Consider the following 14,002-nt stretch of genomic DNA (forward strand, 5'->3'; position numbering starts at 1 on the left):
GTAGCCACTTGTTCCAAGATCTTCATTATGCATCTAGCCTGAGAAAAAATAAAAATAAAGAGGAAAATTGCTGTTAAGTAAAGGTATCCGGATCTAATGCTGTTTGCATGTTCACTTCTGTTTCTAAAATGTCAATACTTATTCACAGTGTGCCTTCATGGTTTAACTAAGGCACATTTGTTTTACAGTGCACCATTGGATGTGCCAGACTACTGGATGTCAGTTCTTCAGGTTAAGAAAAAAGAAAAAAAAAAAAAAAGCATTAAAGCCCTGAAAAATGAAGACATATAAGGTGGAAAAGTTTGAAATTTAGGTCAAAAATCAGGCATTCAGTGTAGATACAAAGTTGTGTTCTTATGTATAGAGTTCTAAGTTTTTCCTACATGTAAGCTTCCTCACCACAGTTTATCTGTCAAAACCTAGGAAGACATTTGCCTCCCCTCTCCACAGTCAGAGTCCTGTAAGAGAACTTTGACCTAAGATGCTGCTTTACAGTGTGTTGCAAGTCTGATCTAGCATAAAGCAACACCTAGGTATTACCTTCCTCAGGCACTTCTGCCAAGTCACCTCACAGAAACCCTGCAACAACCAATAAAGTTAAGTTTCAGCATAAAAATGTATTTTGACACAGTGCTTTTCAGGTTTGAGCATGTGCACAGCAGTATTTTCTGCCACTGTGCATCACCTTTGTTATATATGAGAAGACTTTGACAACTTCTCCCCCCTCCCAACTGTTTTGAATCATTTCAAGATTATTGCAATGAGCAACTGTGGTGATTTGTCTTTAGCCAGTACGGTATTGCTGTGCCAGAAGAAAACACATAAGTACTTGGGAATGGCAGAGAGGCTGCATTTTGGAGTGTGTAAGCTAGGCAAGACCTTTGCCAAACACGGTCACAGAAGTTCCAGTCCTTGCCCACCTTCTTAGCTCACCGTGGAGTTTCAAACACTAAAGAGTCTTACTTCTCTTCCCCATTACAATAAGAAAACACATTTTCTCATTCTAACATTGCTCTGGAGTTTACTAATATAAGTTGCTTTTTATGCATTCATTAGACCAAGCATTACTCATTCCATTCTCAAGTTGTCCTGCTTTTGATCAAAAGCAGGCTCTCAGATTTTTGAGTATGATGTGCAGTGTTCCATAGAAGTTTTAGAAAGTGTCATTAGTAGCTAGATAGCTACTCTAATCACACCACTGAAAAGTGTCTCTCTCTCTCTCTCCCAACAACAGCAACTTTCCTTCAGATATTGCATATCACATCTTACATTTTCATCTTTGTTCTTTATTTCTACATTCAAACGAAAGCCCTTTCTCTCACTGCTCTTGAGGCTAAAGAGCTGTTCAGATTTCTCCCCCATGTGTTCATTCTAGTCGTTTACAGAACACAAAATTCTTTCATTGAACAGTACTACCAAAGTATTTTTTTTTCCTCTTTAAAAGAAAACACGTCAAACCTGAGTTGTTAAAAATCAGGAACAGTTCTGGACTATGACTCATCATATCTATACAGACACTACATCAGTAATAAGTCATAGTACAAGACCAGCTAGCTTTGAGGTCCACAGTAAAGAAGGTATCAAGACTATTGATATTTTTCAGAATATTAATTTCACTTGAAAGGACTATTTTAATTGTTTAGGCATGTTGTTTTAGTTTCAAGTTATTTATATAACATGCTATATTACTTTTAAATAGAAAGATGATCATCTTTTGTATCCCCTACTCAGTGTCTTCTAATGAGACCAAACCTAGCACTTATTGTAAAGCAAACTTCAGAAAACCCACAAGGGAAAACCCAGTTTTCTCTGGAATAAAATGTTCAAGTGCCAGGATACAGCATTTGCTAAACAGCTTGCATTCTACAGACTAAGAAGGTAAGTACGCCTTGTGATTAATAATACGTTAATTTTGAAGTTAGGTATTTCACAGCTGACTGCCTTTGCAAAGCTAGTTGATACAGTGGCAGGTACTAGAGTGTGATATAGTAAGGCACTTGATCACTTTCCAAGCTCAAAAGTGACTTTACACTCTGATTTTTTTTTTTTTTTTTTTTTTTTTTGCTATTCCCACTTCTCCCTTCAGAAGGTCTTAGAAGCAACTTAGTATTTAAAGATGAGGTGTTGTAAGCTAAGTTCCCAGTTATCTCCTTAAAGGAAAGCTGACAGTTTTAATCTGTTCACCCTATATCATTTTGATCCCAGATGCTGTACTAAATATATAGTACAAAATATGTTGTATTTATGTGGCTGTCAGGGTCATGCAGCAATTATTTTCTCCTTCTAGGAGAGAAATTGATGTCGGAGTCTAATCAGGCTAACCTGCTTGCTTCAACCATGAATTCTGTTCTCTCAGCTGGAGATGCCTCTAACTACCCAGAGGGAACCCAGCCCCAGCTCAGGTACTGAGAACAACCTCACTGCTTTGTCCCTCCTGTCTCCAGTAGACCTGGAGCCCTTCCTTCCTGCCTACCTCAAGCCAGCCACAAGCTTACCATGATGCTTTCTAGTGATGCAGTATCACAGTTAAGGCACCTATCATCCTGTTCTCCCTCTGCACAAAGGCAGCATCCATTGATTTTGAGTTGGCTGCACATACTGAGTGTTCATGTGCCTTGGAAAATAGTAACATCTGTATAGTGTGATAAGCAAGTGCAAATACTCTTTTTATTACCAAGCACGCAGCCTTAGCCTTTGTTTATCTCTTCATCAGATGGTCACACAAGCAGGTAGCAGTATCCAAAACAAGAAAGGACCAGAACTCAATATAAAGATTTATACTGAACTGTGGAAGAGAGTTAGTCCGGAAGGATTTGCAAGTTCCAGATGTTGGATTTGCTGTCATCTCATCAAGATCTAATACCAGGGAAGGGTGGGGTGGGGGGAAGGTGGAGAACAAAGATGAAGGGAACAACAGCTGCAGCAGCTTTAGTTTCCTTATCCTTTCCAGCACCAGAGACATTCCAAGGTTTTACAACAAGATGCATGAACAGTTAAGTGGTGTCCTCCCTTCTCTCCTTCCTCAATATGTTTTATATAAAAATTACACATAAGTATAAACAGCCCTCCTGCCACCAAATAGCTTGTGGCTGCATCCAATCCCAAGAGCAGCTGCTTTGGAGATCTGCCATTTCTGGTGCTATATGTATCGCTTCTTACACCAACAAGGGCTTACAAGAAGTCAAAGCTTTTCAACTGGATGGCTTGCTTAAGTTGAATTTCATGTTTATTACACTTCATAAGCACTCTTCATATCTAATTTATACCATTACACATCATGCTAATATTGCCCTTTTTGCCAGAATGTACATCTCCCGAATAAAAAAAACAAAACTAAAACCAAGGTACACACATAATCAGTCTCTCCTATGATTAGTCAATATTAAAAGAATTGGGATAAGTCCTGAGGTATTTTTTAAGAACCCCACAACCCAGCCAAGTCCCAAGTACACTATTTCACTTACTAGACCACACTGTCAATTCTTATGATTTTTCTTGCCCAAAAGCCCATTTTATGATGTAATAATGAAATTGTTCACCTTCCCCCCATCTGAAGCACAGAGGCTAGAAATTGAAGACAGAAAGGGAAAGACTGCAGGTTGAGCTTAAAAATCATATCATAAAAAGCAGATAAATAACATTTAGTAGTAAAAGAAGAACTCAACATCTATCTCTTGCACATTTTACAAGTTAGCACAATAGGCCCTGGAAGGGAGCTCAAACTTGACATCAGAAGTGCCGAGGGAATCCAGAAGATCAAAGTTTTAGGTACATAATACATACAGTGCCTTGGGTCTAGATGCTTAGCTTTTAAAGCCTTAATTTATGCTGTGGGAAGTGCAAGTTCCATACCAACAGAAGAGCCAAGCCTGCATCATCTAAAGGACAGACAAAGGCTTATGTTTTGGTCCGTTCCCTGCTTCTCCTCTCTGCTATTCACATCACACTCCTCTCTGGTTTAAAATAAAATCCAGATTTGTATTCTACAGCAGAAGTGTGATCAGATTCCTGCCAACTAGATTGTTTGATATTTTTCTAACCGCCCCCTTCCCAGCCCCATGCATTCTGGAGTTACTGAAACAGGCCCCAAAAGTCAAACAGTCATAGAAGAGAGAGCATAGATTTTCCCATCAGAGTCTGACTTGAGTTCTTAAGCCAACTTGATATAGGCATGTTTTTTAGCTTAAGAGTAAAATGCAAATATCTTACATGATTACATCACTTTCAAGGTTGAGGCTTTTAGCAAGGTATCTCATGAGACTCAGTGAAAGCAAGTTCAGCAGCAAATCAGTATTTTTTAAAGGTTATCTGTTCTATCAGAGAGAGCATCAGCTAGCCTGCTGAAAAAGAGATCTTCCCTTGTTTTAATCTGGCATTTTACCTACACTATTAGAGCCCATACATATCATGCTACTAATCAGGAGCAGCAACTCAAAGAGATATTAGCATACCACATACAGAACAGAAACATACAGTCTGCTGGAAGTCACTGTACATACCAAGAGCAATTCATCCTTCAAGGCCTTTTTAATAGCTTTTTGTTTAGCTGATACTCAATTCTTGCACAAACATTTTATAATTAAAAAAAAGTGTTAAAAAAACCCAACAACCTAACTTGTTATATCCAGGCCACCTAGAACCAAGCACAGCCTTCTGACTCCAAGTAGCATGGTCTCTTCTTTCAGAAAAAGAGTTATTCCCTTGCAGATATCCATAAAGCAGCATTTTGTTATTTTTAAGACCTCTCAGAGGATACATCAAGCAAACATTAGCCATGAAGACAAACCATAGAAATACTAGATCCAGAGAAACCAATAATTTACAAACATTATCATAACTAGCCAGCCTTACTAGACTTGGGCAATTCAAAACTAAACTGCCACCCCCAAAACAGACCAAGTATCCTTTTACCTTAGCTTTAGGAAAAGCCACAACTCACTTCCTCTCCACCTGGGGGGCAGGGGGAAGAAGGAAAAGAAGAACACAGCTTTAAAAGAAGAACAGAGAAGTCTTTATAATCTGCTCATTCCTTAGTTTTGCCTCTCTAGCACTAGCCCAACAACAGAACTAAAGTCCTAACTAAAACTTGCTCTATTAGCACTTCTAATTGGGAATTTATCAGTATAAAATAGGAACAGCTGCTAAGGCTAAGACATACACCAGATGATTATTTATGCCAGGCCTATTCACTTACTAGTTAGTCAATAAGATAAGGGAAGGGGTGAGAAAACCTGAGTGATTCTATTTAGATCAATTTTTTTTTTCTTATTCCAGCTTTAAATTCTAAAGCTTAAAGAGAATGCAAATGCTTATGTTTTATCAGTTATCCTTAATCATACTGTCTTATGGTGCAACAGGGATGCATAAAGGGTATATCTGATTTAAGGGCCCTAAAATATTTATCTTTCCGCTTCTCTATCCAGTTCCATTACTCAAATTAAAAAACAAATATATTTAGTAAATGATGCTGAAGCATAAGAATCAGGACCAGGTTGTTTCCTAATGCATCAAATTTGTTGTCATTAAAACTACAAAGACTTGGAATTTATCCAGCTAATTCTGAAATTTGATTGCTGACTAAGCTTTTTCTTTTCTCAGTTCACCTTAAAATTTTAGCCCCAGCATGCTGTGGTACAAAATAGCTCTGTAAAATCAGATTTGTATTTGATATCTTCTTTCATTCAGTTGTGCATGTCAGCTTGAGACCAGAAACTGCTTGTGTTCTTCTCAAGCAAATGATTGATCTGCTTGTTTATATTTCAAAATTTTTTTCAGGACTGTTGTGATAGGATGTCCTGGTGACTGGGTTAAATTTACTTAGTCTGGAAACTTACTGTTTTTCTGGTAAAAGTATGAAGTAGTGCTATAGGATCTGACAATACCTAGGTAGATCCAGCTCTTATTCTAACTCCAGCAGCCCAATCTATTAAGAACATATGGGTGAAGTTGTTAGGAGAAGCATCAAAGAGTTACTTCCTTTGGCACCTCTACTGAGCTGGGAGTAGCTAAGGCAAAGTTTATTCTTTAGGGGTGACAGTAAGGGGATATTTTTACTGGATTATAAAAGAGTATTGTATCTGAGGCAGAGCAAGTAATAGAAACCTCTCTCAATGAAGGGAAGCAAAGGATAGGAGGGGAATCCCATATAGGTCTCAAGGTTTGTTGAACAGAGAGATTTTCCCACTGGAATAAAAGACTCTCATTGGGGAATGGTAGGTTTTGTTAGTATTGATGGAGATAGGCAGTGAGATGGGAGAAATACTGGCAAAAATACCAGTAGTGGCAAAAAAGGAGAATACAGTCCCTGTTGACTCTACTCGCTTGCTGTCTTACTCAGCTTTTTCCCTTCCAGTTCCCATTTGTAATTGCTTAATCCTCTTTTGAATCTGTTTTTGTTCTGTACAGCTTTAAGTCAGCTGGATTTGCTAGGCCATGCTGTGAATGTGGAAACACTGTGCTTAAAAATCATACTGGTTTGGTTTGCAATCACTTAGAAAATTCAGCTTTAAAATAATCATGTCTTTGATGTGTAGCTGATGTTAAAATAAAGAAGAGTGTATTAACAACAATTTTCATTTAATTTAAACATAGCGTAGAAAAAAGGTTTGAAAAGTACTGCAGTAATCCTTGCTGGCTGTGTAATCTCAGTGCTTGCTACCTGTTTTGATTTTGGCTGTCTATGTGACCTGTAGGCAGGTAGTTGATAACAATACTTTGGGTGGTAACTGAGTAGAGAGGAGAAGAGGACAAGAAAAGAGAGATAAGAGGTCGTCACCTCCACAATGTTGTCCTCAACCACTATTTGCTATTTCTAAAATATTCATAGTACTGTCCACTTATGTGAGAGATTAATATAACACTCCTTACACACTCACAATGAATTTTTACAAGTTTGATGGGATTACTGAGTTGGAGGGGCATTTCAGTAGCAGCTTCCTTGACAGTGTTCTCTTCCTGCAGAGGATTAGGCTGCATCTTTTTGAAGCTGTCTTATTCATCAGGGTAATGATAGCGAAATATAGCCCTATGTTGTTTATTTAACTCATTGAATTGTTTTCCCAGTTATCTGTAAAGCTGTGTTTATCTGAGACTCTATGACAGAGTATCCATGAAAGTTGTGCAGGCAGGCCTTTGGCACATACAAGAAACTACAGTGAAAAGAATTCATTTGTCCCAGAAGGCAGCCCTGCTTGTGCTTACTGCTGCCTTTATCACCACTTAGAATGGTCTCACTTGCTAGAGAAATCTCACACTTTATTAACTCAGCCTTCAGCCAGTGTCCAACCAAGGGAGTCTTGCAGAATGATCCTTGATTTGGGCCATATTACATCATGAGCTGATGGAGCTGGCAACTACCTCTTTCTCTCCCTGAAAAGTAATTCCTGAACTCTTTCATTACAGTTGAATCAATTACTTCTGACAGCCAGTGCGATTCTCCTTGTACCCCTGCTGCTGCTCTCTATTCAGCCTGCGGATGAGCAGTCTCCTCTGCCTTCTGTCTCTTCCTCTTCTCACCTGAAGCAAATGTGTCCCTCCAGCTACTTGGCTTCCCGCCAAACCTTATCGTACACTGGATGGGTGGGGGATGTCTACTTTTTAGATCTTTCAGGTTCATCTTTTGCCCTTACTCCCCTCACTAATTGCAATTACCTCCTCAAAATAATTTCAGGCCCTCATTTCCAATGGCCAAATTCCTTCTGTTCTTCCAGGAGTGCTAGAAATCTGCCCTGAAACCCCACCTGTATACAGATTTGGGGGCTACTCTGTGCTTTGAAAGGGTATCGTGGGAAAATATGAATTCCTCTGTACACTGAGCAAGAACAGAAGCCCTCTCAGTTACTAGAACACTGATGGGGAGTCTTCCCTATATAGGAGTTTAATGTGTTATTCTGAAGAGCTCAAGTACACATCAATTCTTTGTCCCATCCCACCACATTTAGGTATACAGGAGAACGGAAAAAATCTACGAACTCTAGAGATTCCCCTGACATGGAAAAGGGGGCTCTCTTCTTGATGTGTAAACCTGGCAGAACCAACTTCTCTGCATCTTTTGCAGAACCTGTGATGTAAATAGGTTGGTAAGGGAAAATGACTGGGTTGTTCAGTATATGTTTGTATTCCCCAGAAAACTGATACTCAGTTACTATCAGAACTAAACTTGCATAAGCTGAAGTTTGCAGTTACTAGAATCAACTAGGGTGGCAGAGAACAAGAGAAACAAAACAGCATATGGAGTCTCAGTTTCATCTCATTCTTTTCCTTCATGGGATCCTTCTTTGAATATGTCAGAAAGGCATCTCATCTTTTTTGGGAGGTCCTCTAATATTTGCCTCAAGCAACAACACATGGTAGAATCCTGTGTACCTAGTCTTAAATTAGGGCTCTAATTTCTGTTTTTTAAAGTGTGTTAAATAATGTAATTTATAGTACTTTGGGCAGAATCTGTGTTAACAATTTTCAAGTACCATTATGGTGTGGCAATGCTGTCATCATATGATTGTCTCCAAAGAATTAGAGAACCACTTCCTTCTGTACTGAAAGGGTTGGATGCCCCCAGCCTCCCAATCTCCTCATTATACTCCATGAGAAATTGAGGTTGGAAAAGATGCATCTGCAGCTTTGTCTGCATACTGATTTGAATAGATTTTGCAGAAGCATTGTTCTTATACTAGTACCAGTCCCTGAGAAAACAATCTTCTTCTGATTTAATAATGGCTTATTTCAGCATAATTTGAATTTTAAACCCTCTTCAGTGGTGGTGCTAACTGGGTTTACTCTACATTGCAGCTGATTAGGAGGATGTATATGCCGTTAATTACTATGCCTCAGGTGAGTCCTAAGAACTTTTTGAACTGCTCTAACACAATAGCAAGCACTTATATGTTCCTACCATTCATGAGCTAAGCTAACCCAAAGCAGACCTGACTAAAATGAATTCCAATGCAATCTTTTGCATTAACAAAATGGCCTCAAAATTATGCTTGAAAAACAAAACTTGAGGTAGTGTTTGAAGAGTTACTTCCCTCAGCTATTTGCTTGATCCTTCTGCGAGAGGCTGCTATCCTCACAGCAAAATTGCATGAAATATATTCTTTTATGACCTCTCATCCTCCCCTATCTCAGCTCATTTCACGAGGTATCACTGGAGAACCTTAATAAAAGAGCTTGCCATGTATTTCCTAATTATGTCCGGTCCTACACTGTTGCGATATTCTACCAGTAGATGTCAGCTCAGAACTGGTGAAAGTTTATTCTATTTGTTTCAAGGTAATTACAGTTAGTGGTTCAGTGGCTTCTACCATGTCTTTCTGTATCAGATGCTTGTTCAGAACATCAGACAGCGTGATAACCACTGTTCAGAAATTCAACATATGACCAGGGTGACATTTGAACACTTTGTGACATTTGTAAAGAGGAAGAATTAGAACTGATGTGTGATTGAAAAAAAAGGAGAAACAGTTATTCTGTTAATTTTTAAACTGATGGTAATTTTAAGGAAAATTAAAAAAAATCAGACTCTAGTTCCTAAAGTCAACATACCTGGAGCTAATGAGCCAGGGCAGTAGTAACCACTGTTTCATAGAGTGACATACTAATTTGTGGCAACCTCCACACAGTCAGAAACAGAATTACTGTAGCATTAGAAGGAGTCTTTGCCCCAGTAAACTGGCCACCTATGTGAGAGACTGAGAGCAGGGGATATGCTGGTTCTATGCAGCTCTGCTGGAAATTATTTTCTCTTAGAATTATAAGGGTATTTGTTGCCTGTATGGAACATCATCTGAGAGGCAAAAATTTGATGATCTGTTTTTAAGAGTAGTGTGGCACTGTTCATGCATCTGCAAGCCCCTATAGAAAGAAATAAATTTTTCTAAATACTGTGGAAATAGGTGCCACAGTGCTGTCTCCTCTGCTTGTTTTATGGCATTTTCTCTCCCAGGTGCACAGAATGACTTACTCCTGTGCTTTTGGGACATGGAGTGTCCCAAACAGTGTCTTAAGTGCAGTGTGTTCCTCTGTTTTCTGAGTAACCTTGTACAAGATAGTCAGTCTCATGTCCAGAAATTCATGCTTCAAGTTTAGATGCATACCGTAAGTATATTCCCACACTTGCAGTACTGCTGTAACTGTAGCTATTTCTCCTGAGGATTTCTGGAGGAATACCCCAGAGACCTTAGAGCCTCAGCAACTGGAACTGTGCTGTGAGCTGGTCTGTAGTATACTGGGAAGAGCTTGCTCTGCCCTTTGGGGCAGCGATTTTAGTCCATTGTCACATTTAGCTAAGGCTCTTCCTGCTGTATGTGTTCCTGAGCCCTGTCTGTTCAAATAAGCATTTTAGAAGTGGATCAGTTGCTCCTGCTTGCAGGCAAGTTGTTTATGTAGTGGAGTAGATGTTTGGTGAAATGGTTGACATTCAGAAACAATTTTTTCCTGAAGTGTAGAAGGCAGAACATGGAGGATGAGGACACAAACTCAGCAGACATGATGAATGTTGCAATCACTGTGGACTTCTGTGGATGGACTGGTGCTTTAGGATGGGCTGAAGTCGTGTTATCATACGCATCTGGGAAGACAAACAGTGGGGCACCCAGGAATTAGGCCATGAAGCTGAATAAGGAGTTTCCTTCTAACTGTCAGGGCTGTGCAGCCCCTTCCCTCCAGGGAGGAGGTTTGGCTGCCTGTGTTTGAGGCCAGCTCTGATACAGTGCAGCTGTGTAGCCTTGGATGAGGCTGCTGTAGAAAGAGCTGTGTGAGAAGGGGCTGTGAGGAGCCTCCTTGGGGCCTCCCCACTTTGGCTCAGGAGCTGCCTTTAAGCTCAGCCCCTTGCCCTTGCTTGAGCTATGTGGTAGTTATGCCCATGCCTGGTCATATGCCTGCTCATCCTGACCATCTGGCTGGCTTCCTGGCTTGACCTTGGACCTGCCTTGTCATCACAGGCTTGTCTGATGATCACTGGACTATCAGCTGACCCTGGTTACCATCATCAGACCTGCTCTTCTCTCCTCACTCTTGGGCAGTGGGATGGGGCCCTTGCTGGTGAGGATGCTGTCACCCTTGGTTCCTGGCTCCCCTTCCCTTGTGGAGCAGCCTGCTCCTTTTGCTCCCTGACATTAACATCCTCACGCCTGAACACTCTGAGAAATGCTTTGTTGGCAGTTAGCTATCACAGGCTGTTATATGTTATATATGTTGTAAATTATAATTTATAAATAAGTTAAAATGGTGTTGGCACTTCAGTTCTCTGTGTTAGTACTGTGGAGTCTGTAAAATGATTAATGATGTGTCTCCTCAAAATCTGTGAATATAAGAAATAATAGATCATTTTCAGAGATTAGACCTTCTTCTGAATTGGTAAATGTCCTATAGATGGCATACCTGCTCCCACTGTGTCCTCTACAGAGACGAAATGAATATATCAATTCCAGGGGAGCATTGTTCCTTGTCTTTTGTACACTGTGGCCTAGCTCAAAGTATGATTGTGAATGCCAATATATTAAATTCAGGAAAGTCACACAGCAGCAATGTCCTGGGGAGATCAAGTGCTTATTTGCTGAAAGTTTTGACTCTAAGGACATTGCTGCTCACCATGTGTCATGGCCATTTGTTTTTCTGGGCTTCCTCATTAGTGCCATTGCTCAACAAATCATACCCGTTTAACATCAGAAGGTCAGACACATAAGATTGATTATATATGTTTGACAATTGCAGGTAAGTGATTTTGTCAAGCTGAATGTAAGTTGTTGTTGATGAGAGAAATCCATTTGGATGCCAGTGAGGTCAGGATCGTCGGTTAGACTGAGGTTTTACAAACCCTGCACATTGAGCTACAGTGGTGTTTTCCTAGGGAGTGTTTCCAGGAGCCTGCTGGCTTACAGAGCTGATATGGGCAACCAGAAAGTTTCTCCCTTCATTACTGGGTTTAGATCAAAGCAGGTGGGGAATTGAGAGATGCTTTGCATACCTACACCCTGGTGACATAGGATATTATTTTCTGAGAGGTTTATAATGATTTGAACAATTTTAATGAATTTGTAATCAGATTTTACTATACAACCATCAGTTAATTTGTCACAAGCTTTATGGGATTAATGGTTTACTGTGATTTTAGGTGTTAAGTGACCATACGTTTCACAGGCTTAATATGGTTTTAGATTTTATGTCATTGTGACATTTTGCAATTTTATTAAAGCTTAGTAATCTGTTCCCTGGCTCTTCTGCACGTGCAAAATCCACGTAGCAACATATTTTAAAAGCCAAGTCAAATTATTAACTAACCAATTAAAGTCAAACCATTTTAAGCTTACCAACTGGTTGCTCATATACAGAAATAACTCCTGTGCAGCGTGAATTAAAATGATCTGTAAGTCTGTGTGCCGAAAACATCTAAAATAGTTACAGTGAGATTATGTGAGTCCCAAAATGAAAGTATTGAAGATCATTCTCATTGGTAATGACTATCAGAAGAGCTCTTCCTTCCTCTTGGCAGAACGTCTTGTCTTTGTTGCACATGGCTGCACAGTGGCATGGGTGGTGGAGAAGTAGTATGCATGAGAAACACCTACCTTGTTCATGGAGTTGTCTGCTTCTCAGCCATCCCGAGACTTCAGCAGATCCTACACTACTTGCATGAAGTGGCTTGAAGCTGAGTGTGTGGGCACTGGTGCTTTAGAGCAGTGGCACTGATACTGAAGCTGGTAGAGAAGCTGGCTATGAAACTGCATGTGCAAACTCCTGGCCCCAGACGGATCAGTGATTCAACAGCAGCTCTTGCTATTAGTGTCCACAGACACATTTTGTTAAGAACAGTTTAATGATGTTAGAATTTGGCCAGTGAGAGGCTCTGTTACCCGTGCTGGTTCTAACTTTGTTGCAGGCCAGGGAAGGCCTGGACAGTATAAAAGTTTTTAAAATACCCTAACGGAAAAAAGAACTAATATTTCAGGCCAGTGGGAATATTCCACCTCTCTGTGCCAAGGAGACTTTTTCAGAGCCTGTGAAGCGAGCAGTGTATCAGCAAATGGAGAGGTTTAGTAAGTAACCAAGGCAGTTCTTGTGAGTTTGTCCTGTCCGGAAATCTGACAAACGATTAGCACTCTTGCTCTAATAAATAATGTTTGCCAGCGAGGAGAAATGATAACACAATGCTGAACTAGGATGCAGATGCTTGCTATCAGACAAATGGCTTCTCCCCTTCACCCTCTTAGCTCAGCTATGTTCTGCGAATAAACAAAGAAGGATAAGCAGTGTGGACATACAGCTTTATGCAGCCCTGCTCTCATAGTTGTGCTGCTTAGTAACAGTGCTTTGCTAGTCAGAAATCTTTATCACCATCCCAGTGTGGTGATATGCGACTTTTGCATGGTGTAAGGCGTTGCACTAACTAAAATTGCAGTCCATAGTGCCTGAATGAGGAACCTCAGGCAAGAGGAGAGGAAAGGTCCTTGCCCAGAGTCCTGTTCTTGCAGCTAGAACTGTCCAGACTTCTGTATGTGATCGGCTTCTGTCTGAAGCCAAAGTGATAGAGTGGCAGCTTTGAAGGTGGCAAAGTGAATGGACTACTTGGGTTGAGCCCACAGCCTGCGTGCTGAGAAGCTATTTCCTATCCAGCCCCAGAGCAGAAATTTCTTTAGCTGGAATGGGCAGGGAAATTATGGAGGAGCTTATTTTTAGGGGTGAGAGAGAGATGTAGCTAAATTCTGGACTCTGGTACTCTAGGACAATAAATTATGAGTGGGGAGGAGGACTGAGGGTTTTGGTGCAACTTTTCTTTTAACCGATACTAAGTTAAATGTTTGTTCAGTAACATGATATAAAAAAAAATTAGATAAATATGAATGGACTAATTCCTCCACAGTGTGTGCGGAGTACCTTTCTGAATCTTGCATGGAATTTAACTCTGCATATCTGGTTTTCTTCATGGGAGGGTCAGAATATGTTAAAAATCATGTTTTAAAACAAAAAATAAAATGTTGGGGCTTTGTGGGGGAGAAGGAAGCGGAAG

At 40.1% G+C, this 14,002-nt stretch overlaps 1 protein-coding gene across 2 annotated transcripts in view; it reads left to right on the forward strand.

The window, feature by feature from the left end:
• TGFBR3 (transforming growth factor beta receptor 3) overlaps positions 1 to 14,002 on the forward strand; it is a 164,592-nt gene that overhangs the window by 179 nt on the left and 150,411 nt on the right. For both annotated transcript variants that reach the window (XM_013961375.2, XM_067300941.1), the window contains exon 2: positions 1,732 to 1,878. The gene's annotated coding sequence lies outside the window, so the exon portion shown is untranslated. The remainder of the gene's footprint in view (positions 1 to 1,731; positions 1,879 to 14,002) is intronic.

Source organism: Apteryx mantelli, chromosome 8, assembly GCF_036417845.1.
Source record: "Apteryx mantelli isolate bAptMan1 chromosome 8, bAptMan1.hap1, whole genome shotgun sequence".
Classification (NCBI taxonomy): domain Eukaryota; kingdom Metazoa; phylum Chordata; class Aves; order Apterygiformes; family Apterygidae; genus Apteryx; species Apteryx mantelli.